This window comes from Stenella coeruleoalba (assembly GCF_951394435.1).
Source record: "Stenella coeruleoalba genome assembly, chromosome: 1".
Taxonomy (NCBI): Eukaryota; Metazoa; Chordata; class Mammalia; order Artiodactyla; family Delphinidae; genus Stenella; species Stenella coeruleoalba.
Window position 1 is genome coordinate 71509917 of NC_137169.1, and position 12116 is coordinate 71522032.

Here is a 12116-nt window from a genome sequence, read left to right on the forward strand (position 1 = left end):
CTAAAGATCATGTCAGATGTTACTTGCCTAAATTAAATATAAGTGTAATTGTTAAAACTGAAGTGAAATAATTGCTGTTCAAACTAGAAATCCATCACTAATTAAAAACAGGAAGTTTCACAAGAAAATAAAATGTCATGGTTAATACCATAAAAATTATCAGGATCAAATGACCCAAGTCAAGTTATACCAGCCTCAAATATAGTGAGTGCCCTCTACACAAAGTCCTTATTGTGCTTGTGAAATTAAAATTTGCAGAGTTCTTTGTGCTGTGAATTCTTACAAGTTCTGATGTTCTGAATTAAAAGGTTGACCATAAAAATGTCTCCCAGCATCTTTTGGTGCAGTTTGAACCACCACTTAATGTTCTTGAAAAAGTATACTTAAAATTTAAATCTGTCAGTAAAAAAGTATTTATAGCACTATTTGAAGTCATCACATTGTAAGTAAGGGAAAAAGCACAAGATATCAGGAAAACACTCATTCAGCCTTATGCTATCGATTTTGCAACGGTCATGGTAGATGAGCAAGCAATGAACACACACTTATTGCCATTACTTTAAAATATGCGTGAAAAGGACACTAAGAAGCTGCTCATAAAGAATTTTTTATTTCAAAAAGTGAACTACGTGAAATCATTACAATTCAACTGTTTCAAGGTATGAATACTGTGAATTACAGCAATTTATTGGTAAGATAGGACCATACAAATAAATACTAAGGATATGTAATACTAGGTACAATAGTTAAAGCACATACAACAGGAAAAAGTGTTTGTTTTACGTTAATTTTCAATATGCCACCAAATCAGTTGTCAAAAATATATTGTGGTTTCAATTAGCATCAAGAAAGTAATGGTGAAAAAAACTATAGGATTTGTCATTTATGTAAGAGAAGTTGCCAAAATGAGTTCAGATAATTATGTTATGTTGTGTTAAGCAGATTAATGAGCATCTTTCAAAATAGTGTTTGGGTTTGTGATAGAAACTGACAAATTTTTAATGTGTACTCTTTATAGTGCAGAATTTTTAGCATGATTTGTGGTTATAGACATGATGGGTTCCAAAGATCTTTCTCAACTGAAGTCATTTGGTATGTCAAGGCCGAGTGCTGATACAAATCTTTCAAATGAGACAAGAAATCTTTTTTTTTCCTTCCTGGTGATAGCACCATTAACAAAGCTTCTCCTAAACCATGGTTGTACTTGCTGGTATCGCCTGATGCTATTTTTAATAAGCTGAAAGAACTCAATATGACAAGACTAGCCTGCCATATTAATCTCATTTACAACTACCTATAAAGGTACAATAAAATTGAAAGTTAAAATTTGGATTCAATATGAAAAATAAAATAAATTTGACTCATAAACCTCTGAGTGAATATGCGGTAGAGATGGCCCTTGAAATATATGAAATTCTTTAATGACGTTTTTGAATAATAATATTACAAGATATGTATATCTTCTATATATTCATATATATTGTACTAAATGTCAATACAAATGTAAACTTATTGAGAAAACCATTCATCAAACGTAATTCTGAGATATTGCTAGTTATTCAAATTGCAAAAAAAATTATACTACTCCTCTTTGAAGATTCTGCCTGTGTTTAATTGAAGACTTCTGAGATTACAAAGTGAGAGATTAAAAAAATACACTAGTCATCTGTGCAAATCAGGGTTTTTTTCTAGCTATGTACCCAAAACAAATGCAGAAATGAATACTCATGCTGAAATCAGGTTACAACCATCAATTGTAGCTCCTGGTTTCAAAGTTTCATGTACAGTCCAATAATCTTATTTTCTTATCAATTGACTATCTGAGTAAATATTATGGATTCAAATATATAAAATAAATTCATACTAGAACATACGTTTGCATATTTTTATATTAAAGTGTCTGCCCAAGATTTCATTTTGTTTCATTTCATTTAGCTTTCTTCTCCCTTTTCACTTTCATAGCTATGCTGTCTTTCATTTATATTAATTGAACATCTATTATGTGTCAGCCAATGTTCTAGGTTCTGGGGATTGAAGGATAAACAAACCAGAAAAGATTCCTGATAATATGGAGCCTGCATTCCTTTAGGAAAAAAACAGAAAGCAAACAAACAAAACTGCTGTTAAATTTTTGAAAGCTATGACTTTAGAGTTTCATTTCCATCAGTGATATGCTAGATTGGCTCATGCCGTCTCCCAAGGTCCAATCATACATATTTCTTTCAAATTCTGCACTGAGTGTTGACCTGTTCATGAATATTGGTCATGATGGAAATTATTTATAACATGGAAAATGGCAAACACTGTAAACACGGGGGTTTGTTTGTTTGTTTGCTTTTGATTTTTTTCTTTTTTCTGGAGAGTTGCCTGATAAACATTTACCAGTATACCACTTGTCTATTTGAATGCATTATAGAAGGATAGGTAGTGCTTAGGTAGAGGAGATTTCAATCTGCTGAACATGATCATGGATCTATGTTAGTCACTATTGCCTAATTAGCAAATCCTTGTGCATGAAATAGAGGTTAACTTAGAACAGTAACAAGAAAAGAAAATCTTGGGACTAGACCCACTCTGAGGCATTCCATTTCCCATGGAGATGTTCCCTGTCCTTAGCTTGTAAGGGCTCAGTGTGATAAGCATTCCCTTGGATTACACTTTAGCATCAAAGTGTAAACATCAAGTGTAGATTTGCGCTCACTCCTTGCTTTTTTTCTCATTTACTCTGTGATTACTGGCACCCTCTAAGGTGAGTTGGCCTCAGTTTCCTCATTGGTTACATGGAATTAATAATATCTACTTCAGGGCTTCCCTGGTGGTGCAGTGGTTGAGAGTCCGCCTGCCGATGCAGGGAACACAGGTTCGTACCTCGGTCCAGGAGATCCCACATGCCGTGGAGCGGCTGGGCCCGTGGGCCATGGCTGCTGAGCCTGCGCGTCTGGAGCCTGTGCTCCGCAATGGGAGAGCCACAACGGTGAGAGGCCTGTGTACCGCCAAAAAAAAAAAAAAAAAAAAAAATATATATATATCTACTTCATAAGATAATAAGGCATAAATGAAATAATACATGGATGTAGAGAGCCTAACAACATTCTTGGGAGCCAATAAGTGGAAGTGAAGTATTATACATAAATATACACACATAAACACATATTTGTAACTATTCTGGCACCCCAACATTTTTCTTTTTTTTTAATTGAGATATAATTGACATATAACATTATATTCTCCACCTTTTGACAACACTTGTTATTTCTTGTTTTTTGATAACAGCCATTCTAACAAGTGTGAGGTGATATTGTGATTTTGATTTGCATTTCTGTGATTATTACTGATGTTGAGCATCTTTTCATGTGCCTGTTGACCATCTGTATGTCTTCTTTGGAAAAAATGTCTGTTCAGATCCTCTGCCCATTTTTTAATTGGATTTTTTTTTTTTTTTTTTTTGCTATTGAGTTGTATGAGTTCTTTACATATTTTGGATAGTAACCCCTTATCAGATACATGATTTGCAAATATTTTATCCCATTTGGTAGGTTGGCTGGCTCCCCAAGTTTTAAGGAAAGGTTTATGCTACTTTTTTTATCTAGCTTAAAATTTATTTTATGTTGTAGGGATGAGACAATGCTCTATGTACCTCCACAGAGGTTTAGGGCAGCAGCACCATTCCCATTATTGCTGAGATATATGCAGAGGAGAAGGCTGGCTACAATTGCCTAACAAAAAATGTAAAGGAGTTTACAAGACAATTTTTGAGATAGTTTTTCCAGTTTGGGTTTGGAGTTGGGCCAAAGTGAGATAATACCTAGAGTGAAGGCTGTCCTGACGTAGGAAGGTTCTGTAGTTTCTGTTTTCTGATGTAGTCAGATTTATGTACATGCTTATACTCTGATGCCAGAATTTAAGAGTGGCGTGCACACTGTCAATCTGAAATCACTCTTAAAGGATCAATGGATCAGTGAAGCATCGTCATGCACACCAGTATAATAGTGATAATACTTTTGTGATATTAAACTAATGTATTTGTCAGCCTCAAATCATGTTTCCTTTTAGTATTCCATTTCCAGGGCTGAGAGGTAAAGCTTATTGCCTTAGGAAATGAGAGAGAATGGTTTCTTCCTGGAACCCATAGGTTATTGATGTGCTTTGAATCTCAAAGCTGGCTGTTTTGAATACAAGGTGATCTCCAGACACTCTCAAAAGAGAAAAGCATTTTCCAAATTCTTCTGGTCCTTATTTACAAGGTACAGACATGGATTACTAGAGAGTAGAGGTTTTTTTGTTTTTTTCAAATGTGTCTGGAGTAGATAAAAGAATAAGATATATTAAAGAAGTAGAAGGTCTGCCCGTTCCCGTGCTTGTGAATTATGGAAAAGTGAGACTAAGGTAAAGCAAAGAATTGTACTTTGTGTTTTTTGTCCTTTTCTTGGAGTGGAAATTCAAGGAAAGTGTGTCAAAGAAATATCTACGTATTATTAAGGAGGCCATGAACAAGGCTTTGAGTGTGTGGCTGTGTAGATGTGTGTGTGTGTGTGTGTGTGTGTGTGTGTGTGTGTGTGTGTGTGTACTAGCATAACTTCCTTGGGCATACAAGTAAAGATTGCAAACCTTAAGGCCAAGGACTGGCAAACTTTTCTTCTTAAAACTCAGAGAGTAAATATTTTATGTTTTGGGAGCTATGTGGTTTCTGTTACAATTATTCAACTCTGTACCACAAAAGCAGTTGTAGACAATACATAAATGGATGGGTGTGGCTGTGTTTTATCAATAAAACCAAATAGTAGGCTAAAGCTGGCTTTCAGACCAGAGGTCACCAACTCCCACTCCAGGAGACACTTCAGGTGTGGATATTCCCAACATGTGTTAAGGCTTCTGTGGTGGTGTGTAGGGGTGCTGCCTGAACTGGTGGGCCACTAGGGAACTGAGATTGAGACAGAGAAGCTACTGATTTTAGGGAATGGTGACTGGAAATTAATGTCTGGGACCAGCACATAACTCTCTAAAGTGCCAGAGTGTGTCTCAGTCATCAGCAGTCAAAGGACCAGAGTAGGCAGCTAGTCATAGCATAAGGGTCCAGGGGACACTAGGGAATCTGAGGTCTCCTTCATCTATAGGACCTTGAGATCATGTAAACTTGGTCCACTCCTTGACCAACAAATACATCCAGACATTATCAGAGTGAACAGCAGGGGGTGAGGAAAGAAGCCACCTGAAAAACTGAGCAGTTCCTGAACAGATGAATTGATTTAAATGGGATCAGATTGAATTTACTGGATTGCCTTATATTTAGTTCTGCACTCTTTGCTGCCCAGCAGGGAGCAGGTAATGATGAAGATTTAGTTATTTTTGAGAAAGTCAATATAAGTTATAGAGAGCCAAAGAATCTATTCTCTTTGCCCACCTGAATATAGTAGTAGTGTGTTGTCAACTTACTAATAGTGTTTTAGTGTTGAAAAGCCCTACTCCCTTTGATAGACATGGTCATGCTGATTCTTACCCTACTTCCATTCCCAGACCATACTTTGATATCTCTGGAGCAAGGGCACGGACAAGCGATGAGGACTAGATATATCTTTCACTTATTCCCACCAGCCAACAGTACTTTGATGAGCTTTAATTTCTATCTTTAATATTGGAAATAGTTATTTTTTCATATTTCAAATATAAAATTCTAATGTGGAACACAATTTTTAAAAACACACTTGACTTTGATTCTGATACTTACCTCTAGATGTCAGTCATCCCTCCATGATTTTCTCCTTGACCAATTTTTCCCTGATCTGCTCACCCACTCTCCCCAAGCCTCAACCAGTTGAGAATCACTGATCGATCCCTACACTGCTCTGTCAAGGGTGGGTAATGTTGCACAGTGGAAAAAATAATTTTTTAGGAAAACTGATTCTATATTGAATAGGGTATTAATATTTTTGGAAATAGTTTAATCCCTGTTGTGGGTTGAATTATGCCTCCCCAAAAGATGTTGAAATCCTAAGCCCTGGTACCTCTAAATGTGACCTCATTTGGAAATAGGGTCTTTGCAGATAATCAAGTTAAAATGAGATAATTAGCGCGGGTCCTAATCCAATATGACTGGTATTTATTCCAAAAGTTGAAATTTTGACACCAAGACAGATAGATATAGAAGGAATACAGTGTGAAGATATAGAGCATACATCATCTACAAGCCAAGGGATGTCTGAGACCATCAGAAGCTAGGAGAGAGGCATGGAACGGATTCTCCCTTGCAGCGCTCAGAAGGAACCAGCCTTGCTGATAACTTGGTTTTGGACTTGCAGACTCCACAAATGTGAGACAGTACATTTCTGCTTTGTAAGCCACCCAATTTGTGGTACTTTGTTAGGGCAGCCCCAAGAAACTAATACAATCTTCTTCCATGTTTCTCTTTGAACAATATTCAAAATTTAAGAAATCAATTTTCCAAATGGGCATCTACAAAAAAATTTCACCCTAATTCGCCCTATAATCCCTGGCCAGCCCTTCCCAAATATTTAATTGAACACACTAAACTAATTCTACAGATTTTCATCAATCTCTGCATAAAAATTCATGTCTAATAGCACTCTTATGTAAGTGTATATAAATCAAAAATGAAAAGAGTCATTAAATGCCTTTTGCAGGACTAGACCCCTGGGTCTCAATCTGGCTTTTAGATTCTGGGACCCAAGGTAATGCAGGGAGATTCCAACCCTGATAAATTTTTTCTCCATCAAATTCTTAGCATTTCTTTGTGGAAGTCAGAAGGCAAAGGTTGTGTCTTTGGAGTAAAAGAGAAATACAAAGTGGATAATTATCCTGTTAATTTTAAGGGTATAATTTTAGGCCCTAAGGTGAATACTTTTTACTGTAATTATCCAGTTTGGCTGGGTAGAGAAAACTAAAGAAAATAGGAATGTGACTCTATACACCTGAAGCTAACATTACATTATTAATCAACTATACTCCAATATAAAGTAAAAATTAAAAAAAAAAAAGGAATGCAACAGACTTTAATTTAGTTCCAGATCTGTGGCTTCTGCCCTCTCAGAGAGTGATTTGAGCTTTGATGATGAATTCCTTGCATTGTCAAGTATTCCGTTAGTGTACAAGGATATTTTTGCACTATTCCTTAGCATGTAGGCAGTGGTATCGTGTGAGCTGTACCATAGGGAACAAGGGATGATTAAAAACATTTGTGGCTCATCGTTAAATATAGAAATCATTATAATTGGATTAATGTAGGAAATATACAATGATGCCTGAGTTTCCCCTTGAGAACCAAATATATTTTAGGAGCTAAATTTCCAAAAAGTACAGAGTTGACTTTCTCTCATGAAAAAATATGGGTTTATAATTCACACTTCCTTAATCCCAGAAATCACTAAAGCAAGTGTAATATCTACATGCCATGTTGGGTGATATTTTTGCTTGAGTCAAATCCGTCTTCTCTTGAAAATCTGAATATGGATTTCTGCAGGTGATCTAGCACTGGTCTATGAAAATTTGGTCCTAAAGGTACAATTAGTCCTTTGCAAATGACACTGGAAGCAGTTATATCAATCCTGGTAGAAGAAATGAGAGTAGCTGATACAAGAAATATGTGATGGAATAGTCATATAACAAAATACTTTCAACAGATCTTTTGTCATGTAACGTTACCCATGACATTCCTATCAGTAATATTGTCAGAGGCTGTAATTGAGAGATATATTAATTATTATCAGTCACCTCCAGCAGTCTTATGGCTTCTGGAGCGATGTCTTCATAAAATAATGACACTGATGTTTGGAGGGCAGGAGGCTGTGGAGATGAGACTTTTTTGTAGCAGCTAAAGATGCTCAGATTGGATTTCCTTTTAGAACCGTTCCTAAATTCCTGGACAGAAAAGTGGCTGGAGATGAAGTGTCTGACTTTCTTCTCTCTTTTCCCCTCCCCACTTTCAGTTCTGCTCTGGGAAAAGAAAAATTAAGAATATACTATGGTTAACAAGCCCAGTGGACTTGCCTGGGAGGACTAATATGGGTTCCACTCTTCAGCTGGATTCCCCCTTCAGCTCTTCTGAGGGGTTCAGCTGCCTCCTTCTCAGTCTTCTGCCCACCTCCCATTCTGCATGTCAGTATAAAACAAGTTGAGATAAATTAAGGCAGTTCAGAGGCTGCCCCTCCTTTTTGCCATCTCCTCACAAGCCGCAATTTTGTAGAAGCAGGTAGTGGGTTGTTACAAGAAAATCGTAGATTCCCCATGAGTTGGAAAAGGCCTTTTTATGTATGTTGTTTTTAATTGAAATTGGGAAAACATGTTCAGAATAAAATGTGATTATTTTCAACTTCATTTTTTTCCCAGTAATGTGAGATAGTACCTGGAATTATATATAATAAACTCTCTCACATTCTCTGCATAGGTCAGTCTATTTGGCATAAATGGGAGTCAGAACAATTCCTTCAAACCTGCAGCAGAAGCATGACATGGGTGCTGCTATAAACATATCCCAGAATTATTTGAAATGATTGCAGCAAGATGGAATAAAAAATAGAGAAGAGCTGTTAGGGGGAGTGATCCCTGGAGCAAAGAATGGGGAGCAGAGTGATGGGAAAAGTCTGTAACTTTTCTTTAGCAGATCTTTTCTATTTAGGAGGATGTGGATTTTTCAGGAACCACATTTATGTCATTACCTGCGGTTGCTCCTGAAAATTTTCAATTATTGAACACTCAGATAAATAGATTTGGAGATAAGTGTTCCTTTTTATTGTATGAAAGGAGACAGGAGGCAAAAAAACAAAAGCAGTAACGTATGACTCATGACTAGTTTTTCTTCTAATTGGAGTATAATTGCTTTACAATGTTGTGTTATTTTCTGCTGTAGAACAAAGTGAATCAGCTATATTTATACATATATCCCCTCCTTCTTGAGCCTCCCTCCCACCCCACCATCTCACCCCTCTAGGTCACCACAGAGCACTGAGCTGAGCTCCCTGTGCTGCACAGCAGGTTCCCACTAACTATCTATTTTACACATGGTAGTGTATATACGTCAATTCTGCTCTCTCAATTTGTCATGACTAGTTCTTGATGAGGACTTGATTTTGGTTAGTGTTATCTGATTTCCCACTAACAGTATTTTTTTCCTTTGGTTTTCAAAATTACTGGCCTATATTGTTAATCTAGTTATAAGATTGTTCTATCACCAACATTTGATCTTTAACATTTCAGGCTATTTTGAATTATCTATCAAAACTACACTTAAACAGTTACAGGTTCATTAATTTTGAAGATGTTCTTTTATATTGGAGTTTATGTGTAAATTTTGGAGATTCACAGATATCTTAGCAATCATTGCGTGTCTTCAAGGGATCTTTGCATCGAGATATGATACCATTCTTCTCACGCATCTTTCTTTTTCCTCCTTCTCTGTCATCTCCCCCCACACCCACATCCAAAACCATATTACCTACAAGTGATTGTAATATTTTGCTAATTTAGGTCTACGATTTGAAAATGTTTTTTTCTTGTCCACTTAGATGCAAAATGTGTTGATGATAAAGCTCATCATTTACATTGAAGAAAGGAGAGTTTGAGATTTTCCCAAGTGTTTGATATTAAGAAGTTTCTTAGACAGAGTCTTTAAATTTCTTAGTGAGATCTGTTCAGTATCAATAAAAATATTAATCCACCATGATCTTTCATGTCTTCCAAAGGAATTTAAAAAGTAATTCTGTTCTTCAAAACTTCAGAACATTGAATGTTATAACTCTTACTTAAATCTTCACTGTAAAACTCAAGGAATTGAAAAATTAAGTTGCCTAAGCTATTTTTTAAAACTCATTTCCCCATATGAATACCTTTCTTTTCCATAATACTCTTGCTTTTTATGGACTAATTTCTGCCAACACACAATTTGCCTTCAGTGTATATAACATGCCATTTAAAAATTTTTGAGCAATCAGAAATGGCTATTTATAGGGATTCCTACCTCCTTCATCCTCAATTTATGGCTTCACAATGTCCATCTTCAAATTACATTATGGCAATTCAGGAGAGCCAGGAGGGAGTGCAGTGTAATGGTTAAGAAAATGGATCTTGAGTTTTGAAAGGCCAATTTAGAAATGTTGGACAGTTCATCTTAGGTAAATGATTTAATGTCTCTCTTTCTTCACTTTGTCATCTGTAAGAAAGGAAGATAATGATAATATCAATTCCATTGCCATGAGATTTAAGTGAGATAAGTAAACAATATCACACAAGTCAGCATTCACTAAATATAAGATAGTAATAAGATACTGGTTTATAACTAAAAGGGTGCTAAAGATTTTGTCCAAAACTAGAAATTTCTTTGTTGGACACATTATTTTACTTTCCTAGTATAACTTATTATTTTATAATTACTATTATAAGTTATTCCACAATTAGTCTCATTTCTGATATTGTTGCTTTCCAATTGTAATGTGGATATTACAGTTTATCATAGCATGTGCACAAAGGTGATTGGACTAAAAGGGACATGAGAAGTCTCTGAGGGACTATAGATGGACACATTGTGTGTGTGTTTGTTTTTTTATTTGCAGATTCTTAATTCAAATTCCACAGTAAACTTTTCATGCCCTGAACTAGGTGAGTAAGGACTTCTGAGACTGTCTTGGCTCATGAGTCTGCAATAAGCCATCCTTCAGGCAATGACAGAGAGTTCTGGGGCAGTGGAAGGGGTACTGAGCTTAGATTCAAATTCTACCTAGTCACTTACTCTCTACATGGGGAATTTTGGACACGTTATTTAACCTCTCAGAGCTTCAGTTACTACATCTATAGGACAGGTAATAATACATACCTTATAGTGCTGTTTTTATAATTAAATGAGGTAACATATATAAAATTGGTCAGAACCAAATATGACATCAATAAGAATTTAATCAATATTAGTTAAATCAAAAAAAATTGTCTACGCCACTGGGTCTATTGGTGAATTGCCTTATTTAAGATTTTATTAATGATAATTGAATCCTGTGGGCTTAGTTATGTGCAAATACTTTGTAGCTCATCTTTTTGGCATTCAGACTTGACTTGTGTCATTTCTGTGCACATGGACCTGTTTTGGATAGAGGATATTTTTATTTGGGTAGCAACTCAGAGAGTTCTTATGTTAGGACTCTCTGATGTTCACTCTGCCATTGTCAGAGTCTGCAGATCTGTCTGAAAGATATGGAGAAAGAATTTTACCTAGTATGAATTGCTCCACCATTTAGTTAGATTAAAATACATTTAATGTAATTTAACAAATTTGATCAAATCTATGATGCCTTTGATTTTAAAAAGACATCAGATTTCAGAAAATATGCATTGTAGACTCCATGAAATATGGTAAAGATCAATCTTTAAGGATTTATTCTCTTTAGGAACTGAATATGCTTTGTGATTCAAATTCCCTATTCCCTCCTCATCACCAGCCTAGTGGACTGATTGGCAATTATAGAGATGAGAGAGCCTAGGAAACATGCTTTGACAAATATTTTTGGATACCTCTGTTGGCAGAGCCAAAAAAAGTTCACTATTTTAATACTACATTATGATAATTTTATTTTTTTCCAAAAGGATAATATAATAATCCCTTCGATTTTAAAATTTATTCTCTTTTATTGAAGTATAGTTGATTTACAGTGTTGTGTTCATTTCTGCTGTACAGCAGAGTGGCTAAGTTATACACATATATACATTCTTTTCCATTATTGTTTATCCCAGGATACTGAATATAGTTCCCTGTGCTATACAGTAGGACCTTGTTGTTTAATCCCTTCCTTTAAATATAACTAAATGTAGTCATTTTGTTGTGTTAGAGGATAGAATATGACTTATAATAATGGATAATACACTTAATAGAATACATTTGATAAAAATAGACACATTGTTTATATACAAAAATATCTATGATTACAAGGAGCTGTTTGCATAACTAGTGTTATATTATTAATAAAATATATTATTTATTATAATTTTAATAAAACATAAAACCAATTTAACATATATGGTATCTCTTAGCCAATCTTATAAATGTAAGAAAGTACATATATTTTTAACAGCCTCATTTGATATGAATGAAAAATGCATAGCGTGTATGGAATCTGGGCCTT

At 35.3% G+C, this 12116-nt stretch overlaps 1 long non-coding RNA gene across 1 annotated transcript in view; it reads left to right on the top strand.

Annotated features, from left to right (window-relative positions):
- Positions 1 to 12116, top strand: part of LOC307191019 — an 80938-nt gene that overhangs the window by 23569 nt on the left and 45253 nt on the right. The gene's annotated exons all lie outside the window — the stretch shown is intronic.